Here is a 17,258-nt window from a genome sequence, read left to right on the forward strand (position 1 = left end):
CCCAAGTTGATGGATGGAGAGGGCTGAATTTACCCAAGTTGATGGATGGAGAAGGCTGAATGTACCCAAGTTGATGGATGGAGGAGGCTGAATGTACCCAAGTTGATGGATGGAGAGGGCTGAATGTACCCAAGTTGATGGATGGAGAAGGCTGAATGTACCCAAATTGATGGATGGAGGAGGCTGAATGTACCCAAGTTGATGGATGGAAAGGGCTGAATGTACCCAAGTTGATGGATGGAGAGGGCTGAATGTACCCAAGTTGATGGATGGAGAAGGCTGAATGTACCCAAGTTGATGGATGGAGAAGGATGAATGTACCCAAGTTGATGGATGGAGAAGGCTGAATGTACCCAAGTTGATGGATGGAGAGGGCTGAATGTACCCAAGTTGATGGATGGAGAAGGCTGAATGTACCCAAGTTGATGGATGGAGAAGGCTGAATGTACCCAAGTTGATGGATGGAGAGGGCTGAATGTACCCAAGTTGATGGATGGAGAGGGCTGAATGTACCCAAGTTGATGGATGGAGAGGGCTGAATGTACCCAAGTTGATGGATGGAGAAGGCTGAATGTACCCAAAATGATGGATGGAGAAGGCTGAATGTACCCAAGATGATGGATGGAGAAGGCTGAATGTACCCAAGTTGATGGATGGAGAAGGCTGAATGTACCCAAGTTGATGGATGGAAAGGGCTGAATGTACCCAAGTTGATGGATGGAGAAGGCTGAATGTACCCAAGTTGATCGATTGAGCAACTTCAGTACAACCAACCTGCCGGATTTTCCATACAATTATACAGTAGCTAGTGGCTGCTATAGCCGCTAACCATAATCACTGTCTTCTACCGGCGGGGATGGCTTCCCCCAACCCCGGCTGGGAGAAGACAATTGCTGGGCAGTAGGGATTCCCTTGTCAACCTGTGGTTGCAAGGAAGAAATTCACTTTGTCTATGGCCATCCTAACAAGAACAAAATTCAAAAAGTAACTCTCCTGCGCTCAGGTGCTATGCTCAAGGAAAGAGAGTGTGTCTAAAGCCCCATACACACACGCAGATCGTCGTCATACAAATGTTCATCTTTTCTCCCCGGGATGTCGGTGTCTGTTGAAAAGTGCAAAGACAGCACAAGGACAGCACAAGAATTTTGTCTGCAGACTTCAGCTGACTGCAGAAGTGATGTCATGTGATGGTTAACTTTCCCTGTGTTTTTTATTTTCTGAGCATGCCCAGTCTTGCAAATCTGCGGTCTGTCGGCTGATTTCTGTACTGACAGGCAAACAATTGTCCGTTCTGGTGTCTGCAGACAAAAATTTTCATGTTTGCAAGAAAGACTCTTGTCCGCAGATTGTGTGCAGACATCTGTCGGAGGCACCATACTAACACGCATACAATCGGCAGATCTTTCGTCCGCCGACGTTTGTATGAAGACGATCTGCGTGTGTGTACGGGGCTTTAGACTTTGTTAACAGAGCCTACGATCTTGCTGCCCTAACAAGAACAACAGGAATTCTTGGCACTTTTAACAAAACACTTTAAATGGTATATTTAACAGACCATAAGGAAGCAAAAAAGGGACATTTATTGTGAGGGTTTACATACATTTTGCAATCAGTCAAAACTTTTTTTTCAATAGAATGAAGTTTTAAAAACAACTGTTTTATTTTTGCTCTCTATGTCCCCATACCCACACCATGTTTCCAGCATGGATGAAGTTACAGTGAAAACCTGAAAGTGATTTCAACGTTTCACCAGGGTAAAGCATTTATATACTGTAGCGCCAACAGATTACGCAGGGCTTATATAAAAGACAGAAAGTACAGTTACAAAACAATAAAATACAAGAGGGTTAGGAGGGCACTGCTAAGAAAAGCTTACAATCTAATAGGATGGGGCAAGGGGTACAGAAGGTTGTCCCAAAGCAGTGTCTCTCCTGCATGCAAGAAGGTAAGTGGTCTTGTATGTATGTTAATGTATGCTAACTTTTTTGGATTTTTATATACTGTTTTAGTGGTAATACACAAGGTTGGTGCGCCCTTCTCTGGTTATTGTTGTACAGAAGGTTGTAACTGTGGGGAATGAGTTGATGGAAGTGGTAAAAGATTTGTTGCAGACGTGATAGGCTTCCCCAAAAAGATGAGTTTTCAAGGATCGCCCGAAGGCAACCAGAGTAAAGCTGGATACACACTATACAACTTTTGTTATTAGATTTCCTTTAGATTTACCTTTTCTATGTAGTGCAAGGGCCTGCCTGATTGCATACAAATTGAAAGTGTTTAGGTTTGACCTCATATTATATGGATTTGGTAAATCTAAAAGAAACAATCTAACGACAATTGTATAGTGTGTATGGCCCATAAGAGATGGCCGGACAGATTGAGGTAGAGAGTTCCAGAGGATGGGGGAGACTAGGGATTAGCGGAAAGGGGTAGCAGACACTGAGCAGTTGGTAAGGTAGATGAGTCTGGCAGCAGGAATCATGATAGACTGAAGAAGGGATAGTCTATGGAGAGATAGGCCTATGAGAAGGGAGTTGCAATAATTATTGTTCATTCATGTGCATTCATTGGAGGGATTTCTCCTTGCCTCCTGCCCCTGTAATCTCCATCACTAGGAAACGAAGGAAAGAAAAGCCTACTCACCCTGACAGAGGGTCTAAAGCCCCGTACGCACGTACCGATCGTCGGCCGAACGATCGGCCGTCTTTTGTCCAGGGCTGTCGTGTCTGTTGAAAACTGCAAAAGACTGCACACGAATTTTGTCGGCCAACAACAGCCGACTGCAGAAGTGATGTCATGTGATGGTTAACTTTCCGTGTGTTTTGTCTTTTCTGAGCATGCTCAGTCTTGCAAATCTGCTGTCTGTCGGCCGAAATCTGTACTGACTGGCGAACAATCGGCCGTTCTGGTGTTGGCCTACAAAAATTTTAATGCCTGCACGACAGATTCTGTTCGGCCGAAAATGCGCTGTCGGCTGTCGGAAGCTTCATACTAACAAGCCTACAATCGGCCGATCGGTCGGCGGACGAATATTTGCGGCCGACAATCGCTACGTGTGTACGGGGCTTTACACTTACTGCTCTGTCAAAAACAACAAACCCACTTCTTGTGAAATATGCCAGCCATTATCATATAAAATAAGTGCCTGCATACTAATGACAGGGCTATATAGTGAGTACAACCCTGTCATTACGCCTAATACATGCAAAGCCTTGTGGGCCAGTGCCCAGGGCAGCAGGGTAGAAGGGGGAAGCACCAAGCCTCAACATTTTCAGATACTGATATATTTTTCCTTCCTCTTCTAGTCACTTCTCATGGCTACATTCAGCAATAGAAATGTAGAGGGAAGGGGTGGTGACTGGGTCACTTTAAGTTGGCTAAACATATTACAATCTATATAGACAATTCTTCATCTTTTGCCTTTAAAATGACCAAAACAATGTAATATAGGGGAAAATACGGGAGATCCGTACTCTGAGCAACTTCAAGAAGCTGCCATAAGTACAGCTAAAATAAATAAATAAATAATAAAAAATAATATATATATAATATTATTTATTAATTATATATATATATACATATACAGTGCCTTGCGAAAGTATTCGGCCCCCTTGAACTTTGCAAACTTTTACCACATTTCAGGCTTCAAACATAAAGATATAAAACTGTAATTTTTTGTGAAGAATCAACAAGTGGGACACAATCAGGAAGTGGAACGAAATTTATTGGATATTTCAAACTTTGTTAACAAATAAAAAACTGAAAAATTGGGCGTGCAAAATTATTCAGCCCCTTTACTTTCAGTGCAGCAAACTCTCTCCAGAAGTTCAGTGAGGATCTCTGAATGATCCAATGTTGACCTAAATGACTAATGATGATAAATAGAATCCACCTGTGTGTAATCAAGTCTCCGTATAAATGCACCTGCACTGTAATAGTCTCAGAGGTCCGTTTAAAGCGCAGAGAGCATCATGAAGAACAAGGAACACACCAGGCAGGTCCGAGATACTGTTGTGGAGAAGTTTAAAGCCGGATTTGGATACAAAAAGATTTCCCAAGCTTTAAACATCCCAAGGAGCACTGTGCAAGCGATAATATTGAAATGGAAGGAGTATCAGACCACTGCAAATCTACGAAGACCTGGCCGTCCCTCTAAACTTTCAGCTCATACAAGGAGAAGACTGATCAGAGATGCAGCCAAGAGGCCCATGATCACTCTGGATGAACTGCAGAGATCTACAGCTGAGGTGGGAGACTCTGTCCATAGGACAACAATCAGTCGTATACTGCACAAATCTGGCCTTTATGGAAGAGTGGCAAGAAGAAAGTCATTTCTTAAAGATATCCATAAAAAGTGTTGTTTAAAGTTTGCCACAAGCCACCTGGGAGACACACCAAACATGTGGAAGAAGGTGCTCTGGTCAGATGAAACCAAAAATCAAACTTTTTGGCAACAATGCAAAACGTTATGTTTGGCGTAAAAAGCAACACAGCTCATCACCCTGAACACACCATCCCCACTGTAAAACATGGTGGTGGCAGCATCATGGTTTGGGCCTGCTTTTCTTCAGCAGGGACAGGGAAGATGGTTAAAATTGATGGGAAGATGGATGGAGCCAAATACAGGACCATTCTGGAAGAAAACCTGATGGAGTCTGCAAAAGACCTGAGACTGGGACGGACAATGATCCAAAACATAAAGCAAAATCTACAATGGAATGGTTCACAAATAAACATATCCAGGTGTTAGAATGGCCAAGTCAAAGTCCAGACCTGAATCCAATCGAGAATCTGTGGACAGAACTGAAAACTGCTGTTCACAAACGCTCTCCATCCAACCTCACTGAGCTCGAGCTGTTTTGCAAGGAGGAATGGGCAAAAAGTTCAGTCTCTCGATGTGCAAAACTGATAGAGACATACCCCAAGCGACTTACTGCTGTAATCGCAGCAAAAGGTGGCGCTACTTAAGGGGGCTGAATAATTTTGCACGCCCAATTTTTCAGTTTTTTATTTGTTAAAAAAGTTTGAAATATCCAATAAATTTCGTTCCACTTCATGATTGTGTCCCACTTGTTGATTCTTCACAAAAAATTACAGCTTTATATCTTTGTTTGAAGCCTGTGGCAAAAGGTCACAAAATTCAAGGGGGCCGAATACTTTCGCAAGGCACTGTATATATATAAAATATTATATATAATCATATTCATATAAAAATAAATGGGGCATGCGTAGAATAAAGTAGAGCCAGATGGGTCCATGTTGGTGGCAAGATTGCTGGATCAAGGCCCATGGTAAGTAGACTTCTGCAGGGACTGGGGAACTTATTTGAGGACAACCTCACCAAAAGAGAAATTCTCCTTTAAGGATCGGATTTTAACATGCATGGTCAGCTTTAGAGGCTCAAAGCAGCAGTTAAGATTTTCCTAGCGTCCAGTTAGGATGTAAAAGCTTGATATTCACTGTAATAAAGTCAGAGAGAAGGTTCTGCTTTGTTTTGTTGGTTATATATTATTAGCTATTTAAACGTGGCTTCCCAAGGAGTTTGATTACTGAAGAATTTGATTACATAGGAGAGCACAAAGCAGCCTTAATCTGACAGTGATCTATCCATCCATTCATATAGAGCTCAGCTCTAAGCACAATGGATCCTTGATTATCTGCGCTAATGGCGCTGAATAGTCGATAAGCACCGTTTATAAAAATTACGTCTTTAATTACCGAGAAAATACTACGAACAGCACTTCAAATCTAAATGAATTCAAGGAGTAAAAAAAAAGTTGTTTCCCCACTCATAAATGCGCGTGATTAACAGACAATGGCCAATTTTGTTTTAATACAATCTGTCTACAAATGAAGTGTATTTTACTAACAAGCTATGTTAGTTTATAATAGATGGGTTATAAAAAGGAATCCAAAAACAAACAAACATGCAAAAAGTTACATTATGTATACAAAAGAGCTGCTGGAAACAGTTACAGATTTATATTAACATGAACTGAGCTGGTTCTAAAATGCAATTATTAAGTTTTCAAATTATTTCCTCTGTTAAAGTGTTCCAAAACCCAGGAGCCTGCATTCATTATATCTGGTCTCCCACAGAACTCAGAACATGGAAATGCAATAGTTTTAGTAAATATAAACTGCTAAATACCTTTTTTCATCAGCAGTATATAGCAGTCTTGTGACTTCTATTAGTGTCTGGTTAAAGCTTGTAGGAGGAGTTTTCATTCTCCTCTGACTGTTCTTTGAGGCTGCCCCTGACCTTTTGTCTGGATAGTGCTAATTGGCCCTGTGCTGATCACATGCACCCCCCAAAAAACAAAAAAACTCTCCAGCAATACACACCATACTGAGTATATACAGAATGCCCTACTAGGGCTCTGTGGGACAGTAAAAGAAGGGGAGGATCAGAGAAGACAGGATGAAACAGCCTTTTTTTTTCACAATGCAGAGGATTAACACCTTAGGTTCTACACTGAGTATAACAAGCATGCTTTACTATATCCACATTGATTTTATTGTTGTGGGTTTAGTAACACTTTAAGATTAAACTAAAGCTATGGTCAAAGAAAAAAATGACATATATGTCGTTTTCTTTATATATCACAGTCTGTCAATAATAACTAAACAACAATTATTGTTTAACGGTGCCTCCTTGTAGCATAGTTTTACTAGCTTTTGATCCTGCCAGTAGATCCAGTTAAAACTTCCTCCAGAAGTGTGACAACACTGTTTGTTCTGCAATGAAATCACTGCATTGTCACCCTGGGGACACCTAGTTATTTTATTTTATTTTTTATGGAAACAAGGTTTTAAATCATAGGTAAAAAGGTGACAGCTGGAAGCACCACCCTGAAAGTGGTATAATTTGTCTCAACCCTGTCTCGTTAAAGCTTGTAAGATAAGTTTTCATTCTCTTCTGACTGTCCTTTGAGGCTGCAGGACTCCTGACCCTCTGTCTGAACAGTGCTTATTGACCCTGTGCTGATCACATGCATCCTCCCAAAAAAAAAAAAAAAACTTTCTAGCAATACACACCAAACTGAGCATGTGCAGAGTCCCTTCTAGGACTATGTTGTATCAGCAGATAGATTGGGGACAGTAAAAGAAAGGGAGGATCAGAGAAGACAGGATCAAATAGCTTTTTACACAATGCAGAGGGTTAACCTCTTAGGTTCCATAGTGAGTATAACAAGCATGCTTTACTGCATATACAGACTGATTTTACTGTCGTGGGTTTTAAAGAGGTTGTAAACCCCCCTCTGTAAGTTGTACCTATAGGTAAGCCTATAATAGGGCTTACCTATAGGTACTGTAAATATCTCCTAAACTTGCACCATTTAGGAGCTATTTACTTTTTATGCAGCTGATGACATCATCGGCGCATGCGCTCTAAAGGAAACGCCACCCATGCCGTTCCTTCAGAGCCCTGTGCTGTGAACAGCGGCTCCTGCACGCATGCGCGGGAGTGATGTCATTGCGCTTTCGGCCATTTCGATGGCCGGAGGACACGAACCAGGAAGCAGGATGGCCGAAAGTGTCGCCGTGTCACTGCTGAGCGGGTGGCACTGCGGGGGCTTTGTTTTAAGGTAAGTATTTCATAATGAACTAGTATGCGATGCATACTAGCTCATTATGCCTTTTTCTTACAGGTTTTTTTTTTAGTTTACAACCTCTTTAAGATTAAACTAAAGCTATGGTTAAGAAAAAAAATTACATATGTCATTTTCTTTATATATCACAGTCTGTCAATAATAACTAAACAGCAATTATTGTTTATCCATGCCTCCTTGTAGCATAGTTTTACTAGCTTTTGATACTGCCAGTAGATCCAGTTATAAGTTCCTCCAGAAGGGTGACAACACTGTTTGTTCTGCAATGAAATCATTGCATTGTCACCCTGTGGACATCTAGTTTTAGATAAAATTGAAGGAAGCATTTTTCACTATAGGTAAAAAGGTGACAGCTGCAAGCACCACCATGAAAGTGGTATAATTTGTCTCAACCCTTTAACTGTCACTTGGACAGCTTGATATGCATGTAAATGTGGAGAAAATAAGGGCATTTGAAAAAAAGGGAATCAATTCACTGAATACTATCATTACAAGTAGTGTCCACATACAGATAAAGGATAACAAGCGTTTTTTGGAATAGTAAGTCCCACCCTCTTCTGTTGCTAAGCCCCACCCCATCTTTCAACTGTCAAATATCAGAGCTCTTTGCGCCAACTAATGTTCTACCATTTGACAGGTGATAGTCTGGAGGCAGGGCTTAGAAAAGGGAGTGGTGGGTCTTAATCTTGACTTGGACAGGGGTTGAGACTTCAATGTACAGCCTGGGCCTTGGATCAAAAAGTCTCCACTACGCTACTAGGATTAATTAGATCAAGGGTCTCCAAGCTTTGGTTTACTGTCCTTCAGGATTTAGGGGGCCAGACTGTGGCCAGTGGAAGTTGAAAATGCCCCATCATTATTGTTGGTAGGAAGAATAGTGTCCCATCGATGTTGCCAGTAGGAGGAATAGTGCCCAATAATAGGTGTCAGTTGGAGAAATAGTGCCCCAAGGGCCAGATAAAGTCAGACATAGGGCCATATCTGGCCCCAAGGACTACAGTTTGAAGACCACTGGATTAGATAAATAACACGGGGACTTAAGGAATCACAAGCTGAAATTTCAGAAGGCAAGAATATATTTGTGGGCTTTTAAGGCTGTTGCACAATGTCCCAGGCTGTATAGACAATAAGTCGCCCCTTGACTGGGCAAATGCCATGGTGAGAGGGTCAGCTGGTGCCTCACCAAGAATGACAAGTAGTAAGACTTCTTACTGGCCCTAAATGCATTCAGGTGCTTTTAGAAGCCATGAAGACCTTGTCTGTGAATAGGCAGGTGAGAGTGTTCCCTTTTCTATGTAGAGAAGGTCACTCCCTCTAAAAATATGTTTGAGATGAAAAATGAATGCACTGTACACTTAATGTCCTTGTGTTCTGGTCAGTTGATTTTACAGCAGTCTAACCACATGGGTCATTACAAGGAAGAAGCCAATGAGCAAGTGAGCTAAACTAATTAGAGATTTGCAGAAAATTCACTGCAATCAAGCAGAGACGTCTAAACTTTACATACACATATTTTCATAGATTTAAAGACTAATTCCAGTGAATGGATGATAGCCTATATACTGGCTTGTCCACACAGTGTTAAGCTGGATACACACTATCCAACTTTTGCGGTTAGATTTCCTTCAGATTTACCTTTTCTATGTAGTGCAAGGGCCTGCCAGATTGCATACAAATTGAAAATGTTTAGGTTTGACCTCATATTATATGGTTTTGGTAAGTCTAAAGGAAAAAGTCTTCAGAGAATCTTATAGTGTGTATGGCCCATTAGGGTCTGCTAGTATACATGTTAATGATTAGTATTGCTGCTTTGCAGCATTAGACCCTGGGGTAAAAATCTGCCTACAACACTTTATCTGTATGAGCTCTTTAGGGTTCTAATTTCCGTTACAATTGGCTATTTCTTAGATTTCTCCCTGTACTTTTTTTTTTTTTTTTGCATTGGCAAAATCAGTGATCTATGTAAAAGAATATTGGGTAAACAATAGGACTTGGTACCTTTGGCCTTTCAACACCAGGGTCTCAGAAAGTATCTGCATGGGGTTTGTATGTTCTCTCTAGACTGGTGTGGGATTCCCTGGGTATTCCCCCCATAGTAAACACAAATGACTGAAGCCTGTGTGATATGGGGACAATAATGTGTATGCTCCATAGACTAATGGGACTGTTTCTGTTAGTTGTATATGTGTGAACAGAATATAAATGACAGTTTATATCATTATAGGTAATTATTGTTAGTTGTCGCAGCATCTCTTTTGTTGCATAATCTGAATAGCCCATTTTACAATATTTGTAAACTAATTTCTGTATATCTATATATATATATATACACACACAGTAAATAAATATACATATATATATATATATATATATATATATATATATATATATATATATATAGATAGATATATATATATCTATATATATATATAGATATATATATATACACACACACACACAGTAATATATACATTCACACACAGTATATATATATATATATATATATATATATATATATATATATATATATATATATATATATACACACACACACAGTATATCTATTTTCTATACTGCATGCGTATATTTCTAGATAGATAGATAGATAGATAGATAGATAGATAGATAGATAGATAGATAGATAGATAGATAGATAGATGTTAAATATACCGATTATAGAAATCCAATATGTTATGCTTACATCTACATGAATTAAACCTTGCCTATACTAAACATCACCTCCATCTCACTCATTATAAAAGCAGACAGCATGCACAATGTGTGACAGATGGATGTGATGCAGAGACACACTTGCACACTTTTGCTCACACTACTACTAGGCTCACCTATGATTCCTGGCATCTGTCATCATTTATCTCTAGTATCATGCTGCACAGCATACCGGACCCATCATCAGCAGAAGGACATCGCATTACACATTCAGGGACCAAGACTACAACATCACGATGTAAACGGTGGCATTGCCTGCCTTGCTGTACACACACGCTGCGAACCATCCCGCACTGACAACGCTCCCTGCGACACTGTTGCATATTTCCCCCCCATCAGCTTCCAGCTGTCATCCCCCATCTGTCCCCCATCAACAGTGCCAGCTTGCCCACCTCCACTATGCCCCTGATCGCCCTGTACTGGCAGCAGCCCTTGCTAACTTCTAACCTTCTACTTGCCCTGGAAACTCTCAGCAATCCATCCCTATGAAACAGTCCCTAACAATATTCAGCCTGAGCAATCAATACAGCACTTTATATCAGGTCTGATCCAACAGTCCCTGTGTGCCCTGAATTAGTCCATAGAAAGGACTCCGATCTCCATCAGTAGCCTGCCCTGCTTCATTCTGCACCATCAGTCCCTGTGTCAGTGTCCCTGGTCCAGATGTCAGCCTCAGCATCCCAGACTGTCATTACAAGTCCCTGCCTTGCCCCCCTGTGCCAGTAAAAGTCCCTACCTGCTTGTCCTCAGCAGCAGTCCAGGTGTGCGGTGATCTCCGGTCCAGCGGAGTGGCAGAGATGCTGGAGTCACCCCAGGGCTGCTCTCCTTCATCTCAGAGCTGGGATTAGGAGAATTCCCTCCTCCCTCCCATCCCTTCCCCTCCCTTCTCTTCAGTCTCACTCACTCCCTTCTCATCTCTTAATCGCTCTGCAGGAGGAGGGACCTGGAAGAGGCTGCCTGCAACACTGGAGCCTGGGAGGGGGGGGATCAAAGTGCTACTGGGGGTATTAACCCCTACACTGCACAGAAAGGGACCCCTGCAGGCAGGCAGGCACAGGGGATTAACCATTGCACTACAGGATGAAATGATTAGCCACTGCACTGCAGTGAGAAGCAAAAGGGGAGAGAGCATGAGTGCATTAACTATTGCACTGCAGCACTGCAGCCAAATAAAGGGAACCCAGCAGACAGGAAACAGGGGCCAAGCAGAGATGGTTAACCATTTCACTGCAGACACATACAAGGAGAAATGATTAACCACTGCACTGCAGAGAGAAGCAAAGGGGATAGCATTACTGTATTGTATTGCCCTGCAGCACTGGAGACACATAAAAGGGACTAATGCAGGCATGCAATAGGAGACAGGTACTGTGTATTAACCATTGCACTGCAGCCCTGGAGCCAGATAAAAGGAATAGGATAAGAGTATTAACCTTTGCACTGCAGCACTGGAGCCAGAAAAAGGGAACACTGCTGGCATGCAATTGGGACAGGCTGAGTGTATTAAGCATTGCACTCCAGCACTGGAGTCACATAAAGAGACTCCTGTAGGCATGCAACAGGGACACGCAGTGTGTACTAACCATTGCACTGGAGCCAGTTACAGGAAAACAGAGTAAAATTATTAACCACTGCACTGCAGAGAGAAGCAAGAAAGGAAAGCATGGATGTAATAACTATTGCACTGCAACATTTTAGCCAGGTCTAAGGGACCACTGTAGACATGCAACAGGGGCCAGGCAGGGTAGATTAACCATTGCACTGCATTAAGATGCCAGGACTAGGATAAGAGTATTAACAATGCACTACAGCAATGGAGCCAGATAAAGGGACCACTGCAAGCATGCAGCAGGGAACAGGCAGTGTGCATTAACTGCTGCACTGCAGCATTGGAAACAGATAAAGGGACCACTCCAAGCATGCAGCAAGGAACAGACAGTGTGCATTAACCCCTGCACTGCAGCACTGGATCCAGATAAAGGGACAAATGCAAACATGCAGCAAGGAAAAGGCAGTGTGCAATAACCACTCCACTGCAGCACTGGATCCAGATAAAGGGACCAATGCAAACATGCAGCAAGGAACAGGCAGTGTGCATTAACCGCTGCTCTGCAGCACTGGCTCCAGAGTCCAGATAAAGGGACCAATGTAAGCATGTAGCAGGGAACAGGCAGCGTGCCTTAATTGCTGCACTGCAGCATTGGAAACAGATAAAGGGACCACTGTAAGCATGCAGCAGGGAACAGGCAGTGTGCATTAACTGCTGCACTGCAGCACTGGAAACAGATAAAGGGTCCACTGTAAGCATGCAGCAGGGAACAGGCAGTGTGCATTAACCTATGTGATGCAGCACTGGAGCAAGTTACAGGGAATAAGGTGAAATTATTAACCACTAAACTGCATAGAGATGGGAATAGCATGAGTGTATTAACCATAGCACTGCAGCACTGGCTCTAAATACCATGAATAGGATGAAAGTATTACATTAAAGAATGCAGCAAGCACTGGATCTGCATATCATAAATAGGATGAGGGTATTAAACCCAGGACTTCATTGCTTTATTTATAATACAGTAAATAGGATGAGAGTATTAAATTCAGGACTGCATCAATAAAAAAAAAAAATGTACAGGGAGTAGGTGAAACTATTAACAGACATCCCAACCTGCAAAAACTCATTTCAGGGAGGGAGGTGGCACTCTGCTCCCCCCCCCCCACGAATTTACCCCACAACTAGAGGATAATCAAATGAAATGGAATCAGAAAACAGAGGTTTACTCCTTTTGAGAGATATTAAAGGAACACTCTAACCACCATAACCACTTCAGTGATTTAAAGTGGTCATGGTGGTAGGAGTCAGAAACACTGCACATGCTGGGATACTTACAATTATGCTTTACTGCAGGCTGGTACTGCTGGCTGGTAATGCTGGTGGTTACTGCTGGCTGGTACTGCTGGTGGGAAATGCTGGCTAGTAGTGCTGGCTCAGGCTGGTACTGTGCTGTAGGTACTGCTGTCTGGTACTGTAGTGGGTACTGCTGGCTGGTATTGTGCTCTGGGTACTGCTGGCTGGTACTGCTGTGGGTACTGCTGACTCAGGCTGGTACACTGCTGGCTGGTACTGCTGTGGGTACTGCTGGCTCAAGCTGGTACTGCTGGCTGGTAGTGCGGGCTGGTACTGCTGTGGGTACTGCTTTTGGTACTGCTGGCTGGTAGTGCTGGCTGGTACTGCTGTGGGTAATGCTGCTGGTAGTGCTGGCTGGTACTGCTGTGGGTACTGCTGGCGGGAAATGCTGGCTAGAGACACGTCATGATGACATCAACTTCAACGGAGGGAGTTCCACGCTGGAGGAAGATACTTCCTGTATTGGTCAGTCTCCTCACAGGCGGAGTACATTTGATATCACTCCGCCTGTGACTCACTTAGACTGTCAGGATGAAGCTGGAACTATACAGAAAGCATCGGCTCAGTTTTGACAGCTCAGCTGAGACAGACACAGAGTCAGTGGCATACCAGGACATCGCACGGCACTTGCGGTGTCCCGGGAGCCGCAGGCCGCATGCGGGAGACTCCTGCACCTTGAGGGAGACTTGAGATGTCTGTATTATCCACTGCAGCACCAGAGCCAACTACAGTAAACCCCCGCTCCATCGCGGTTCAGTTTTTGCGGTCCCGGTATATTGCGTTTTTTTTTTGTAATGTTATTTTACTATATAAATCATTAAAAATGAAATATTTTTGTGTTTTCCATAGCTCTTGCTATGTCTCTCAGTATCTTTTATTAAAAGTGTGTTTAAAGACCTTAAAATGCTTTTACACATACGGTGACAGTAAAAAAAACATGCCTACAATGCATTTTAATAGGGTTTTTCTATTTCGCAGATTTTCACTTTTCGCGGCTGGGTCCGGAACGTAACCCCCACAATGGAGGGGGGTTTACTGTACAGGGTAAAGTGGGAGACAAGTGTCCTAGCTTGTATCAGGCCCTAGTCCTGAAGTGTTTGATACTCCCATCCTGTTTCCTGTATAAGGCTCTAGCAGACGTAAAACTCTCCTGGTGTTCCCAATAACCGCTTTCAGTTCTGCTGTATAGATAAATACCAATCTAACCCTGTATGTGACACCAGCGCTGCAGTGATTGAGTTTACATTTACACTGCAGGACTGGTGGTCAATACAGAGACAGGATGAAAGTATTTGTCTGCAGCATAGACTAATACAGTGACTAATACAGTGGGAGTATTAACCTCCACACTGAAGCATTGGAACCAACAAATTTTGCTTGATTGCCATGTGAATGCTTGACTTTCGATCATTACTATATAGTACTAGCTATTATTCCCACCTGAGGAGCCCATTAAGGCCCCATACCAGTGGGTGTTTGAGGCTCCTCTGTTTAGGTTTTGCGCCCATGGACAAATGCCTGGAACACAATAAGCCTGCAGTCTGGGCATTATATCGCTGGACGCCTAAACCATAGTACTGATCAGTGGCAGCCTGTCCATTAGGGGTGCAGGGGTGCCACCCCCCCTATCCATGTGTCTGGCCCCCTAATCTACATGCAGGGCGCCGGACGCATGGATTCCAATGGGTGTTTTTTTTTCTAAGCAGGTGAATAGAGCCAGAGGCTCTAATAGGCTTCAAAAAAGGGTGGGCTCAGGGCGCAGAGCACTGCGCCCTGAGCCCATCCAGTTGTGTGACAATAGCGAATGAATATTCACTATTGCCACACTGATTCTCCTCCTGGCCAATCAAGAAGTGGGTCCTGAAACCTGTTTCCCGATTGGCTGAAAGGAGAAGCCATGCTATTGGCCAAGGAGGAGACGCAGGGCAAGCCTATGGAGGAGACTGAGGGGGAAGCCACCACCGCTGCCTGCTCAGGGTGAGTGAGCCAGGGGGGCATTTAGGTGTGCGAGCTGGTGTGGTCCGGGGGGGGGGTATGGAGTGGTCCGTCTAACACCCCCCCGGCCCATGGAGCACCAGCCGCCACTGGTACTGATAGGTGCACAGGGTTTGGAAAACTGCTGGCAGCAGGCCTGGATGGTGCACCTGTGCCCTGCTGCTGCACCTAAACGCCGGAGCCTTATGGACTGTGGCAAAATGCCCAGTGTCGATGAAGCCTAACGGAAATTTTTCAATCGGACAAGAAATGAGAAAAAAATTTCACGCAGAGCCCTCTTATTTTTTTTTTAGTCCATACAGTCAAAATCTAACATTTATTTGTCCTCATTAACCATTAGGAAATTGTACAAACATGCCAGAATTTTTATTTTTTTTCAAATGTAACTCTACTGGTGTATGCCTAGCCTAACAAACAACTGGGCACATGAGGAATGCAAAAATAAGTTGGAAGTCTTTATCTGCATGCTTGTACCAAAAATTCAGTATGACAGCCAGGCAGCTAACATTTTCAGATTGAAACATCAGCAGTGGCAGCCTCCATACTTCTCTTAGGAAAGGTTTCCTTGAGCTACAGTACTGCAGCTCTGGAGCCAGGGACAGAGAAAGTACAGGAATAGTATTCAAGAAAGAAACAACAAAACTTTCTCTTCCGACCTTTATGTGGCAGGGAAATTCTCCGGCTTATTATGTTTAGGATTACTGGTCTGTACAGATCTTTTGTCATGCTACATGAAGCACATGCTGCTAAACCTCAGCTCAGGATATAGTCAGCGATAAAATTTGTTACACAATTCCGAACTCATCTGAGTGTACATAAAGAAGCCATCATCATTTAAAATACTGCTTTTATTTCTAGTATATTTCAGTTGGGAGGACTAACTCCTGCTCTTTAAAGGGCCAGTCCTTCCACTATTTATATCACTTTGTTTTTGACAGATGGTGGAAAGTAAACCGCCTAGGGGGTCAATTATTTTTTTCTTGGTCCACCAAGTTACACAGGTGCGGGTGTTCCCAGGGTCAGGACCCCTTTCTTCTTCTTGGATATTTTTTATTTATTTTACACAATGGAAAATGAAGACTGACATTTCCAATGGTGGACACCTAAAATACAAGGCCGAAAGGCATGAGCTGGGCAGGGAGATCTCACAGCCTTCAAGTGAATTCAGGGCACAAAAACATACATTTTGGTAAATTTCTCAATTATCACAAAGGATTTAATTTGTGAGGACCAAATGCATTTGCAATCCCTGCTATTAATATATAAAAGCAGCAGTGAAACCATGAAAGGGGATGGGGGCAGTAGGTCCACCCACTACAGGCTGCCTGCAGAAAACTACAGAAGGGGGTGGATACAAGACCAGTCACCCTGCACAGGAAGTCAGAGCAGCAGAGACCAGTCTTTATTAGAGGAAGCTCCCAAACAAGAAACAAAGTGTAGGAGTTTTTTTTCATGCTGGAAGTGTTCCTTGTGCTGCTTTAGTTGAAATCTCCTCTCTTCGCCCCCACCCCTAGTGGGTAGTGGTATCTGTCCAGTGCCATGGGGGGTTAATAGAGCCAAGGGACCTGTGACAGGTACTCATCAAGAGTCCTGACTATGCCTGCCCTTTCAGCCCCCTCCCCCATTCATTAAAGCTTCCGTGAATGAAAAGTGATTTTTGAATAGAAGTGGGTGGATGAATAAAAGATCCACCTCTTCCATTCATCCACAATCAGTAGAATTCTTATGGTGCTTCCAGCTTTTCATTCACAGAAGCTACAGTACAGCTTCCATCAGTGGGGGGAGAGGAGGCGGAAGGGCCTGGCATATTCAACACTTTTCTGTTTCAATTATTTGTATTAAAAGTTAATTAATTAAAAGAGGAATAAAGAAATTAACATTACAAATGGAAGTGGCAAACAATCCTTACCATTCAATGATTGTACAACAATATAGCGACTTAGGAAGTACAATGAATGGGAAGTGTGTGGGGGTGTTGGGAGTTGGAAGCATGCTAGGGGCACATAGTAAGATAATCC

General features: G+C 43.0%; 1 protein-coding gene across 1 annotated transcript in view; it reads right to left on the reverse strand.

The window, feature by feature from the left end:
- Window positions 1-11,199, reverse strand: part of KCND1 (potassium voltage-gated channel subfamily D member 1) — a 187,998-nt gene extending 176,799 nt beyond the window's left edge. The window contains exon 1 of the mRNA XM_082262822.1: window positions 11,077-11,199. The gene's annotated coding sequence lies outside the window, so the exon portion shown is untranslated. The remainder of the gene's footprint in view (window positions 1-11,076) is intronic.
- Window positions 11,200-17,258: the final 6,059 nt, after the last annotated feature.

This window comes from Pelophylax lessonae (genome assembly GCF_965119305.1).
Source record: "Pelophylax lessonae genome assembly, chromosome: 7".
Lineage (NCBI taxonomy): Eukaryota > Metazoa > Chordata > Amphibia > Anura > Ranidae > Pelophylax > Pelophylax lessonae.